The sequence below is a fragment of the Terrapene carolina genome, unplaced genomic scaffold, assembly GCF_002925995.2.
Source record: "Terrapene carolina triunguis isolate 2854851 unplaced genomic scaffold, T_m_triunguis-2.0 Scaffold95, whole genome shotgun sequence".
Lineage (NCBI taxonomy): Eukaryota > Metazoa > Chordata > Testudines > Emydidae > Terrapene > Terrapene triunguis.
The window spans coordinates 50,905,264-50,919,383 of NW_020664446.1; the positions used below are offsets into that span (position 1 = coordinate 50,905,264).

Genomic DNA, 14,120 nt, shown 5'->3' on the forward strand with positions numbered 1-14,120 from the left:
CTTGCAGTCAGTTTCCAGTATGGGTAAAAGGATAAAATTGAACGATTCTCAGAGGTTAAAAACTTGGAAGTTGGGCTCATGGGTAGGATGAGAACTTGTGGCATTTCCAGGCCAAGGTCAGACCTTATGGCCATTGCAGGCCAAGGTCCCCACCCTTCTGCACCCTCTGTCCCCCTAGCAGAGGGTGGGTGTTAGGACTCAGAGAGAGCTGAGTCCTGGGGGGAGGTAGGCTGAGGAGAGCCTACTCCAAGTTATGGGTTATATTGTAAGGAGCCCTGTAACCACCATGCTGGAATCAATTAAATATCTGGTATAGGAGAGTGTGAGTAATGGGCAGGTGGTGCCCCTCCCCTGTGCTAAAGTTTAATAAAAGTTGCTGTCTGCTGCTTAATTCCATGCACATGTCTGTCATTTCGCTGCTGTGTCCACATCAAGCACCTGGGATATCATTGTGTAGTTGTAGCAGGCTGATCTGTTTACAGAGGAAATACTGATTTAAAATTGCATCTGACAAGGCAGTAAAGGATTGAGTCAGACTGCTCTAAATTTCGCAGTGGCCTGTCTGCAAGCGCACACATGCACAAACTTCCCTTGCTAGTATACAGTAAATTATTTTGTCTCCGTTCAGCATTGTCATAGTATAGGGGATGCAAGATTGTTTTTCAATTTAAGGGTACATTTTCTGGGTTTTTTTCAAACAGAAAAACAGCCTAAAGTTTGCTCTCCTCATTACAAGTCAAATTTTCATAAATAAACCTGAATAATTGTTACTGATGTACTTTTTAAAAAGTACGTCTGACTTTTCGATGAACATGCTCTTTTGAAAATCTTTGGCTATTATTTGTCCACAGGAAGTGTACATATCACACACTTCCAAACATCCCAGCAATACAATATGAATATTTCTTATTAAAGACATGATTTACTGGTATCTCATGACTTCAAAAAAATAATGTATCATGTATAGTATGCATAACAGGAAAATACTGATGAGACAACATAGAGCCAAGTGTTGGACATAAATATTGGTCATCTTTCCGTTGCATCCATGTCAATGCACTTCTAGAACCCTTGTCCTAAAGCTCCAAAATCCAGACATCTTCCATTTGAGCACTAAAGGAAGATTTCCATTAGCTATAAGCTATAGAAAAGGACCCTTATCCTTGTATTCCTGTGAAATTACAACCAATCAATAGAGGATGATGTGCTCACTCATGCATATAGTATTCAATCCTGCATCCGCTGGAAGTCAAAAGTACAAAATTATTAATACAGATTGAAGCAATATTCAACCCACTAACTCAACAGCAAAAATCATCAATAACTTTTCTTAATTACAGTCTTTCTTAGAGTATACCTGAGGTGTGAAGTGTTGTAAAAGACTGCATCTTATGGAAGAATCAAAGGGATACCTTTTAGAGCAAGCAGGAGAGAAATGTTTAGACATATAACAACAACAAAGCAGGATAACTTTTTAATCAGTAATCCAAACATAATTTGAATTGTCTTCAAATGTCATAGAAACATTTTTCCTTTGGCTTCGGAAGAAATTGGCATTTTTTAGCCCAAATGAGTTTTCCCAAGCCATGGTTAATAGGGGTGCTAATATAAGGTATTCAAGTGGAAGCTCATTCAACTTGAACTGTGGAGGGGCTACTGCCATTTCAGTAAAGAATTGTGAGATATTCTAGCTCTTTTTAGTGTTAGGAATTTTCAAACAATGAAGATTTTTTTTTCCAGTTTATACTACAGTCTTAGTTGCCTCCCTAAACTTATGATACTGTCATTGGTGGAGGTGAAGTGATAAATGTTCTGGTTGGATTTAGTCCCCCCCAATACAGTGCCTCCTTCAGGGAAGAAGGGAAGTTAGCAAATGGTGTAGATGCCCAAATGCAACAGGGCTGTTTCTTTTAAGTGATATTGCTTCACATTTTGATCAATTAATCCTTGTATTTGAAAAAGATTAGCACATATATCAAGAAATGAGAGCAGAAAGGTTTTAGTTGTAGAGATCACAAAAAAATTAGGCAATCAACAAAACAGGATCTTTAGAAAAGAAGAAAGGCCCTGCCTAGGGTTTTCTTCAATTTGAGAGGAAAACAAGCTGCTACAAAGCATTGTCTCACAACCTCGACCTTTAATCTAATAGAATTTTATGTGTTGGTTTTATAGTTTTCATTACTAGTTGACACTCAAATCCTCTGCATTGTTAAAGACTTGTATGGATATGCAAATCACGATTTACAGCTGAAATTTCCATAAATATGATGCCAAGTCTGAAGCTAAATATCCCAGTTAGTGTGATAACTTTTTGGAAGTCATCACACTATCTGGCTATCCTCAACTGTGCTCAATAAATAGAGGCTATCATAAGGCAATTTTCTATATGAAAGATCTAGCATTCTCACATACAATGTGAATATAATTGCTTCAAAAATGGTTTCTTTTCTGAAGAATAACCTGCAGGATATTTTATACAATTGGTGAGGTGTATATGAAAAGTAATTAATAGATATATATGCTTTTTTTGTCTGAAGAAGATAGTCAAAATATTTGGTCTGACTTCTCTCTTCTTATCTAGTTAATCGTTAAGGTTTATAATAGTGAAGCCATTTTTGAAATAGAGTGCTACTTGCTATACTGCTAAAAGTTGTCCCATATAGCATGGGATGAATACTGCTGCTTAAAGGAAATTATTTGAATGTTTTTTTTTTTTTTTTTTTTTTTTTTTACTTTTGAGGGGGGAAAGTTTCCTCTTTTTCAAATAAAAAAAAAAAAGTTGGTTCATTTAAACTTCTTGCTTTACATATATGCCATGTTGAAAGCATTAGCAGATAATGAACAAAAGCAAACAACATTTTCACAACATTCCAAGGTTAGAAGCCTCACTGGAAACAAACCAAAAAAATTCCATCACTGCCGCCGCCGCCTCCTCCTCCTCCATTAAAACTCTAAATTTTGAATCACAGCATTCATCGTAAACCCATGACTACTTGAATACAATCTTTTTGTCAACCATGGTCACTTATGCTGAAAAAATGCATTGCTGCTATTTCTTAGCACTAGAGCTTTGGCAAGTTCTGATACATGGAAGCTAAGATTTTCAAAAATGAATGCTTAACGTTAGGTTTCTAAGTCCATATTAGACCACTATAGGTGGCCTGATATTCAAAAATGATTAGTTTCATGGTTACAGGGCTAGCTGCACCTCTGGCCTTTTTTCTAGTCTCTCTAAGTGCACCCTCACTGGTGTTAGGCCTCATGCCTTGTGCTCTCCTGGGGCAGAATCATGCAATTCTACCCCTCTTAAACTGGTGCTGGGCTACAGTGCATTGTTGATCAACTGTGCCTTCCCCAGTAGGTCCAGCTGTGTTTGGGTAGTGACCAGTGGTAAATAAACTGATCAGACAGCTGCCTTAAACTAAAATATTGTTTTAATCTTAACAGTAAGAACCAAGTACAACATGAGCAAAAGGCTTACCATCCCCCTGGACACCTAGGAAGGTTAGCTTCTTCAGACCCGGAAGCGGCTGTTAGTTTGTTCCCCTGCAAACAGCTCCCAAACCAATGCTGCCTCTCCACAGAAACTGTCTTTTTTAAACCGGTTTTTATAGTCCTTTTGATCTGTTCAGCGATGGTAAAATGAGCTTTGTATCTGGCTGAAGCCAAGAAAGTAGATCTTAGCAGTTATTAGCAAAGGCATTGTCTTTTAGCAACATCCCACCTTTCCCCTTTTCCCCAAGTGTTTACCTGGAGGTGTTTTATCTGGACCCTTTGTTTTGCCTTCCTGCTTGTTTCCCTACAGCTCCGTTAATTTAACTCCATATAGTCCTACAGCAAACATCTTAATAACCATGTCCTATACACTTTTCACAAATTATTACAGAACAGCTCCGTGTCCTTTATGGTTTGTACCCAACAAATTTTTAAAAAACAAATTTTAAAATCTTGGCCACAGTATTTTATAATTTCCAGTGCAAATAGCATAAAGTTAATGAAATTGAGAAGTGGAAAAGTTGATGGCCAAGCCTTATGTAAAGGTCCAACTGTTAAATTTATACTGGAGCCTATTCAGTATACTATCAAGTATTGGGCTAGCCATGTTACTCTGTATCCACAAAAACAACAAGGAGTCCCATGGCACCTGAAAGACTAACAGATTTATTTGGGCATAAGCTTTCGTGGGTAAAAAACCTCACTTCTTCAGATGCATGGAGTGAAAGTTACAGATGCAGGCATTATATAATGACACATGAAGAGAAGGGAGTACCTCACAAGTGGAGAACCAGTGTTGACAGGGCCAATTCGATCAGGGTGGATGTAGTCCACTCTCTTGGGAGGCAGGCCAGTCCTCGCTTACAGACAGTCCCCCAACCTGAAGCAAATACGCACCAGCAACTACACACCACACCGTCGAAACAGCAACCCAGGAAACCAATCCTTGTAGCAAACCTCGTTGCCTACTGTCCCCATATCTACTCTAGCGACACCATCCGAGGACCCAACCACATCAGCCACACCATCAAGGGCTCATTCACCTGCACGTCTACTAATGTTATATACGCCATCATGTGCCAGCAATGTTTCTCTGCCATGTACATTGGCCAAATCAGACAGTCCCTATGTAAAAGAATAAATTAACCCAACTCGAATATCAGGAATGGTAACATACAAAAGCCAGTAGGTGAACACTTCAATCTCCCTGGACATTCTATAACAGATTTAAAAGTAACTATTGAACAAAAAAACCTTCAGAAACAGACTTCAAAGAGAAACAGCAGAACTAAAATTCATTTGCAAATTTAACACCATTAATTTGGGCTTGACTAGGTACTGGGTGTGGCTGGCTCATTACAAAAGCAGCTTTGCTTCTCCTGGAATTGACACCACCTCATCTATTATTGGGAGTGGACTACATACACCCTGATCAAATTGGCCCTGTCAACACTGGTTCTCCACTTGTGAGGTACTCCCTTCTCTTCATGTATCAGGGGGTAGCTGTATTAGTCTGTATCCACAAAAACAACAAGGAGTCCGGTGGCACCTTAAAGACTAACAGATTTATTTGGGCATAAAAAAACCTCACTTCTTCAGATGCATAAGTGCATCTGAAGAAGTGAGGTTTTTTATTCACGAAAGCTTATGCCCAAATGAATCTGTTAGTCTTTAAGGTGCCACCGGACTCCTTGTTATTCAGTATACTGTACATTGGTATCATTAACCAGGAAAGCGGCAGCTTAGTTTCATTTCAGAAGGAATTTTCAGAAAACTCCTAATAAAAACGGATGTAGTAATTACATTAATGCATTGTGATGCAATAGTAGTATTTTGTTTGGGGTGCCATTTATGTAAAATCCAATTCAAAGTACAACTTCCAGTAAGTTGATGTGCTAAAATAAAACCATGATTAGCTAGATACTGGCTAGCACTAAATTCTGAAGAGCAAGATTTCTAATAATGGTATACCTTCTTAAGAATTAAGGGTATGTCTACAGTATGAAATTAATTTGAAGTTTTTATTCGAATTTCCAGAATCGAGTTCATACATTCGATGTTGTGTCCCTACTAAAGCGCGTGAATTCGGCGGAGTGCGTCCACAGTACTGAGGCTACCATTGAATGTCGGAGTGGTGCACTGTGGTAGTTATCCCACAGTTCCCGCAGTCTCTGCCGCCCATTGAAATTGTGGGTTAAGGTCCCAGTGCATGATGGGGCAAAAACATTCTCGCGGGTTTTTCTGGGTGTGTGCCGTCACTTGCTCCTCCCTCCGTGAAAGCTACGGCAGATGCCATACTGCCAGTAGACGGTGCAGCACGGTGCACTGCCTGTCTCCTGGTATGTTGAATCCACTTCGAATGTCCTCGGCCATCGTGAACAGAGCCGAACAGCTTCCGCCGCTTTCTCCAGATTGTCTGTGCTGGTCTCCCATGGAAGCTACAGAAGGCAACAATTCCCTGCTGTTTCTCGCCCATCGTGAACAGAGCCGCACAGACAATCTGGAGAAAGTGGCGGAAGCTGTCCTGGGCCCCCGTGGAAGCTACAGAAGACAACCATTTACCGCCTTTTATCGGCCATCTTGAACCGAACAGCTCATTTCGTGCCCTTTTTCAAGGATTACCCGTGCAGGCGCCATTGCGCGGCAAACATGGAGCCCGCTCAGATCTCTGCTGCAGTTTTGACCATTGTAAATACCTTGCGCATTATTCAGCAGTATGTTCAGTACCTGCAAAACCGGGCGAGGAAGCGACGACAGTGCGATTACTATACTGATGAGGACATGGACACAGACGTTCCTAGATGCACGGCATGTGGCGATTGGGAGATCATGGTGGCATTGGGCCAGGTTCATGCCGTGGAACACCGATTTTTGGGCCCGGGAAACAAGGACAGACTGGTGGAATTGCATAGTGTTGCACGTCTGGGATGATTCCCAGTGGCTGCGAAACTTTCGTGTGCGTAGGGCCACTTTCATGGAACTTTGTGACTTGTTGTCCCCTGCCCTGAAGCGCAAAGACACCAAAATGAGAGCAGCCCTCACCGTTGAGAAGTGAGTGGCCATAGCACTGTGGAAGCTTGCAACGCCCGACAGCTACTGGTCAGTCGGGAATCAATTTGGAGTGGGCAAATCGATTGTAGGGGCTGCTGTGCTGCAAGTAGCCAACGCAATCATTGACCAGCTGCTATCAAGGGTAGTGACTTTGGGAAATGTGCAGACCACTGTGGATGGCTTCAATGCGCTGGGGTTCCCTAACTGCGGCGGGGCAATAGATGGAACACATATCCCCCATCTTGGCCCCAGCACACCATGGCGGCCAGTACGTAAACCGCAAGGGGTACTTTTCCATGGTGCTGCAAGCACTGGTGGATCACAAGGGACGTTTCACCAACATCAACGTGGGATGGCTGGGAAAGGTGCATGACGCTCGCATCTTCAGGAACTCTGGTCTGTTTGAACAGCTGCAGAAAGGGACTTACTTCCCAGACCAGAAAATTACTGTTGGGGATGTTGAAATGCCTATAGTTATCCTCGGGGACCCAGCCTACCCCTTAATGCCATGGCTCATGAAGCCGTACACAGGCACCTTGGACAGTAGTAAGGAGCAGTTCAACTATAGGCTAAGCAAGTGCAGAATGGTGGTGGAGTGTGCTTTTGGACGTTTGAAAGGGCGCTGGCGCAGTTTACTGACTCGATTTGATCTCCGCACAACCAATATTCCAATTGTAATTGCTGCTTGTTGTGTGCTCCACAATATCTGTGAGAGTAAGGGGGAGACTTTTATGGCGGGGTGGGAGGTTGAGGCAACTCGCCTGGCTGCCAATTTCTCACAGCCAGACAACAGGGCGATTAGAAGAGCGCAGCAGGGCGCGCTGCGCATCAGAGAAGCTTTGAAAGCCAGTTTCATGACTGGCCAGAGTACGGTGTGACAGTTGTGTTTGTTTCTCTTGAAGTTACCCGCATCCTATATATATGAAAGGAAATAAAGTCAAAATTGTTTAAAAACTGTTCTTTATTTATTTGATGCACAATGCATTGAGAGAAATTAGAAGGTAGACTGTGGGGGAGGTAGGGGGGTGGAAGAGGAGGGAAGGACAAGTCCAGAAACCAAATCAAAAGTTCGCATATGCCAGCTTTCTGGTGCTTGGGCGATCCTCTGGGATTGAGTGTGTGGGTCCCGGTAGCCTCCCCCCTCATGTCCTTGGGCGTCTGGGTGAGGAGGCTATGGAACTTGGGGAGGAGGGAGTTTGATTATACAGGGGCTGCAGCGGAAGTCTGTGGTCTTGCTGCCTTTCCTGCATTAGATCCACCATACAGCGGAGCATGTCAGTTTGCTCCCCCATGAGCTTGACCATAGCATCCTGCTTGCTCTCATCGTGCACCTCCCTTCTCTCTTCATGTTCCTGTAATGCTTTACGGGACTCGGCAATTGTTAGGGCCCAGCTGAATGCATGGAGGCAATCAGTGCGGGAGGACTGCATGAGCTTGGCGAACATGTCGTCCCGAGTTCGTTTTTTCCGCCTTCTAATCTGGACCAGCCTCTGGGACGGAGTAGATAGGGGCCGCGTTGAAACATTTGCACCTGTGGAAGGAGAAAAAGGGAGGGTAGTATTTTCAAAATACGGCCAGGCAACAGAATTCATCTTGCAGGCAGCCCCTAGGGACACGTGGGGTTCTGCTTCTTCTACATTCATTTCAATGCTTTCAAACTGCTGGGCCCCCTTTCCCACAGCAAGCAATGCCTAGTGGGTTTGCCATATAAAAGGAGGGCCTGCGGGCTCTCTGGGATGATCACTGCACACAACAACCCTCGCCCCCCTCGCCTCCCACCGCGTGGCTCCGATCAGGCTCAGAGCAGGGATGAGCTGAGCCATTTACTCTAAACGCGAACAACCCAGCACGGCTGGGTTCCTCCCCCACCCCGCTCCCCACCGCGTGGCTCCGATCAGGCTCTCCCTCACCAGAAGTACCTTCTGCAGGGTCATGGAAGAGGAGCCCGCCTTGGGAGTGAGGGGAGGCTATTGGATCCAGTGTTAAGATTAGTTCCTGGCTGTGGGGAAAACGGATTCCCCACTTGCTGCCTGTGCACTGTCCTCCTCCTCCTCCAATGTCTCTTCCTCCTCGCTCAGTGCAACTCTCCCCTTGCAGGTGCCCACGGACAGTGGTGGGATAGTGGTGGCATCACCCCCCATAATTGCATGGAGCTCGCGGTAAAAGCGGAATGTATGGGGCTGTGACCCAGAGCGCCCGTTTGCCTCCCTGGCTTTTTGGTATGCTTGCCTGAGCTCCTTGATTTTTGTACGACGCTGCTCTGTGTCCCTGGAGTAGCCTCTTTCCGTCATGGCCCTGGAGACTTTAGCGCAGGCATTTGCATTCCTTTTTTTGGAACGTAGTTCTGCCATAACAGACTCGTCTCCCCAGCATGCGATGAGATCCAGTACCTCCCGTTCGTACCATGCTGGAGCTCATCTGCGAATCCTGGACTGCGTGATCTCCTGTGATGGTAGACTCTGCATGGTTGCCTGTGATGGTGGACTGTGCTGATGGTCACCTGTGTTGCTGGTGACCAAACAGGAAATGAAATACAACAGTTCCCGGGGCTTTTACTGCCCACCTGGCTAGTGCATTGGAGTTGAGAGTGTTGACCAGAGCGGTCACAAGGGAGCATCCTGGGATAGCTCCCGGAGGCCAATAACGTAGAATTGCGTCCACGATATCTTTAACCTGGGATTGCGATCTCGATTTAAGCGTTACTCCACTTGCTGAGGTGGAGTACAGAAATTGAATTAAAGAGCCCTTTAAATAAAAAAAAAAACGTTTGGTCATGTGGACGGAATCATTTTTTTCCGAAATAACTCGGCTAATTCCGAAATAACAGGCTAGTGTAGACCAGGCCTAAGACTCTAAGAATTTTAAATCCGTTATCTTCCTGCCAAGATATGATGTTTTATCTCAACTACATTGTATTGCACGACAGTATGTAATACCTACAACTAAGATGATGTAGCAAAATAGTATTCAGTTTGCTGAATTGTGTATGTTCTGATCATACTGATGTGAATAGTCCATGCACACTTTATCTGATAACCAGACCTTTGCTGAATTTAATGCAGACTCAATTTCGTCATCACCAAAAACATACCATGCTTTAAGAAAGAAAAAGATGTCCAATGTTGTTGAATCTACATGAAGTCAATTGGGATTCAAATTGTCACTTTTCACACCTCAGTGCCATCTGTTTACAGATTTGTTTGCAGAAGTACAGCATTAAATACCATGATGATTGGTGTATTAGAATAGAACGCACGTAGGAAATTATGTCAATAGTAGTAACGTGGAACAGTAGAACACATTTCATGAGTGCATAACTGCTAGGAAATGTGACTCTCGTTCATAGAGAGCATGGATTTTCAATTTGGTGTTTGTGACCATGCTTCCTTTCTTTATGGCTAGATGGGGAGGGGATCTCAGAATATTTTTTTCCCTAAAGTGTGTTTATGGCATGGAAAAAGGTAGATAACCACTGCTGTAGTGAAAGAAGATTTCAGTGACTTCCAGACTAGCTTTCTCATGTTTACAGGACAAAAACTTAAAATAAAATTAAAAAACTTGCAGATTTCAGGGAAAGTTGATTAATTATGTTTACAGCTAATCCTTAAATGGTATCCTTAAAATTATTTATTTATTACTTGCATTACTAGTGTTGATAAATTGTGTAGTGAGTTGCTTGACTGCACTTAGTTTGTTATAAAATATATTCAAGAGACTAAATGGCCAATATCAGTCAAGTTTATTGCTGTAAGCCACCAATAATATAGTACAGGAAAATACCAGTCTCTGGGAACTGTCTCATGCACCATTGTTACATTTATGTAGAAGGTATGCTCCCAAAGTTACACATTTCAGCTGGTAGTATTTATAGGATGATTTTCTACGTTACACATCTCCTTACATGTCACTAATATCCAACCCATCCATTTGTCCCAGTTCCTTAACTTGTTCTATTCCTTTTCTTATTTTTGGTTTGGATACTAGCATTCAAGTGTTCTGTGAGAAACTCCCTACCTGTTGCTCTGGTAAAATAATCATATGTCCTGGTCTTGACAGATTTACTATCTTTTTAAGCCAGAGCTTACTTCAGCTAATGCAAGGAGTTATGAGATACATAGCATAAATGAAAAGGTTTATAGTAAAGATACAGGCCAATTTAGGCTATATAACTACTTGTGTGTGTGTGTGTGAGAGAGAGAGAGAGAAATATGATATATGCTAGCCCATATATATGGGTGAACACTAGTGTCATGTTATAAAATAGTGATCATAGGTTTTTGGATGCTTTTGTGAATTGTAAGTAGACTTCTGGGATATTTTGGCACTAGTCTGCAGTCTCTGCTTTGGCTGCTTCTGGTCCTACCAGGCAGAGTCTGACTGGGTTTTGCTATAATGTATGCATTGGATAAGTTGCTACGGTTGCTAAATTCTGGGCAAGTTGCAACTCATGACTGCCATGTAATTTACTTTTACAAAAAGGGCTCATTCTTGCTTTTATCCAGTATACTTGGTGTTTTTAAGAAGAGAGTAAAAATGTGTGCTAATGAGAATAGTATACTGCATATGTTTTGCAAATTAGTATTTGGCTGTATTAAAGATCTATGTTGGGGATGCCTATTTAGTTGTCTCAAACCAATGTTAATAGCCCTTTGCTTTCATGAACACTAAACTGATTGTCAATAGAATAAGAGGGGAAAATAAAGAAAGTAGTCATAGATAGCTGTTAAAATGATACAATTATTAGACAGATTTGAAGTCTCTGGCATGAAGTTAGTACAATAAGGTTTTTTGAACAACCTGCTGGAAGTCCGATAAACATCTCTTAACATCTGTAAATAGGTGTGGCTACTCAAGATGTTAAAACCCTACTGACAGCCAATTAAAAATTCAGAAACATAGTAACACTGATGTGCGTAATGTAGGTTTCATAGCTTACACCCAGTCATTCAGAAACACAGCATATTAATATATGTGTTGTAGGACATTGCTCTAGAATGTCAAAGATGTTTGTTTCCCATTACCTTTGGGAGATATTTAATCTTATATATGGTTATTCAGTATCTCTTACTGTAGTGTAAGTAGTCTTATGCATGTAAAGTGTCCCATAGAAAAGCAATAAATCTAGAAGTGTAATTAACACATTTTCCTGAAAATGTACATGTGCATTCACACTCATGTTGCAGTGGATAAAACATTGATGAAGGAGCTGCATAAAATATGTATTCAGCACCAAATTGGATCTGCCTCACAAACAAAAAACCGAATTTCCAGAACTACTTAAAGGTTCTCATATGGACTGTATTGACCATGTGTGCTGTTGCCAAAGTTTTATGCCAAGGTTCTAGGAAGAAAACCCATTCAATAAAGAAATTATCTTGGAGATCTTCTGAACAGCAGAATCATGAATCACACTTCAGAATGGTGCTCTTGGGCACTAAGACTCTTCAAGCAAATGCAGAAACACAGTAATGTAAAATTAGTGTTGGAAAACCTTTATTAAGTCAGTTTGTTCCACTTCTTAAGATAGAGAGCCTCTTGTGAACAGACAGGAGACAACTGGTGGGTGCCAATAAGTGTTTGTTTTAGGTTTTGTTGGTCAAAAAAACCTTTGGGAAACCCTAAATTCTCAGTGAAAATTTGGGACTTTCAACTTCTGATGATTTACAGACAACATATTAAAGGAGTGTAGGTGTTCACTTATTGGCATTCCAGACCTCAACTGGCTTAACAACAATAAACTTATTCATATCTGCTTCCCTTCTCTTTAAAAGTCCACATCTTGTTTTTTGCTAAAACTTAGTAGGTGCCTTGAGCAACAAAATAGAACACAAGGATTTAAATTCGCCACACCCTGCCACTTGGATTTAAAGATGCCACACCCTGGCACTCTGTTCTAAAGAGAAAAGCATAGATTAAAAGCATAGCAAACTAATGTAAAATGTTGGGGTTGGCACAGGAGAAGATCCAAAAGCCAAATCCATCAAATGGTAAAGATTTTTACCATGTCATTCCCACATATCATGGTCCTTAGAGTAATGAGATCAAATAACAGAATCAGTAAAATAAAACTTCTGTTCACCTTTTAGGTTTAAAATAAAGTGGTCACCACACAAAATATCACTTGAAGCAGTAGTCTGCAATTCAGCTCAGTGTTTAAAGTCCAGCATTGCTTGCTGTAGTAGATCAACGTGATTGGCTGGCTGGTTCAGGGGGACTGGAATCTGCCTGCGGGAAGGGATAGTACTATGGCAGTGATGTCATTGACTGCTGCCCCTTGATAAGATGCCTTGGTGACTAGGCCTTGACTGGCCACATGGCCCCTTGAGAGGTGTAGCAGACACAAGGCAGGAGTCCTGCCTCTTGTCCCTGCTCTGCACCTCTGAAGCTTGTTTAAAAAAACAAACAAAAAAACGTTGCCACCTTCTCATTCAAGGCAAGGTACAGAGTGTTACCTGCCTCTAGTTCACTGTTTGGATGTTTGCATCAATGAGAGAAGGGATGGTTTAGGGCAGTGGTGGGCAACCTGCAACCCATCAGGACAAGTCTCTGATGGGGCGCCAGTCCATTTGTTTACATTTGCACCCCCCCCCCCCCACAGCTCCCAGTAGCCGCGATTCACTGTTCCTGGCCAATGGGAGCTGTGGGAAGCGACGGTCAGGCCTGTGCTGCTTCCTGCAGCTCCCATTGGCTGGGAATTGTGAACCACAGTTACTGGGAGCCGCGGGCGGCTGTGCAAATGTAAACAAACGGTTTGGTGGCTTGCCCTGACGGACCGCAGGTTGCCCACCTCTGGTTTAAGGTGTTTGTTACTCTGGGTACTGTTGTTGAGTTTTCACCCTGTAAATATAAATCTCTATATTAGTATTTCATAGTTTAATATTTGCATCAGCATGTCCTATTTTAGTGTTAATTGTTGATCTTTCTGTAATCTTGTCACAGATTGTGGGTTACGGAAGGGGAAAAGTAGGACTGCTTGCCATGTGCAGGGTCCATCACTCACTTAAGTTCCAGTTGCCAATGAACCTCCTGTTTTGGCAGTGGCAAAGGAGTTTTGAGTCACCCATGGTGCAACTTCCTGCAAAATTATACTTTTACTGAAACTTTTTAGTTGACTAGTTTATAATTTAGAGCTGTCCCTTTGCCACTTGTACTTTACTGAGGCTGGGACAGACAAATCTGATACTTGAAGTAAGATTGTGCTAGTTTTGTTTTGACTGATTATTTTTACCCATTTTTTTGTATTGACTATTGTTATGAAGTCATACAAGACTTTTCATTCTTTTGATCAATATGGAAAAAGTGGCAACATTTGTACTGTTTAACTTTATTAATAAAAATTCAGGGAGCTAACTCTTTACAAACTAGGATTTTCTAGTTAATATCAGCTCATTAAAGTGAGCAAATGAGTTGCACAAAGGTTTAAAAAAAATCTAACTGGAGAAATCTTGTTGAAAAGTATTAAGCCAATGAACAGAGAGACCTTTGGAGAAACCTCAAGACACCAGGTAGAAAATATGCATTTGTTAAATTTTAACTGTTTACTGAGGCATTGTTACTGTATCAGGCTGCCAGAG

General features: G+C 42.1%; 1 protein-coding gene across 6 annotated transcripts in view; it reads left to right on the top strand.

Moving 5' to 3' along the window:
• Positions 1 to 14,120, top strand: part of CCSER2 (coiled-coil serine rich protein 2) — a 146,866-nt gene that overhangs the window by 55,269 nt on the left and 77,477 nt on the right. The window lies entirely within an intron of this gene.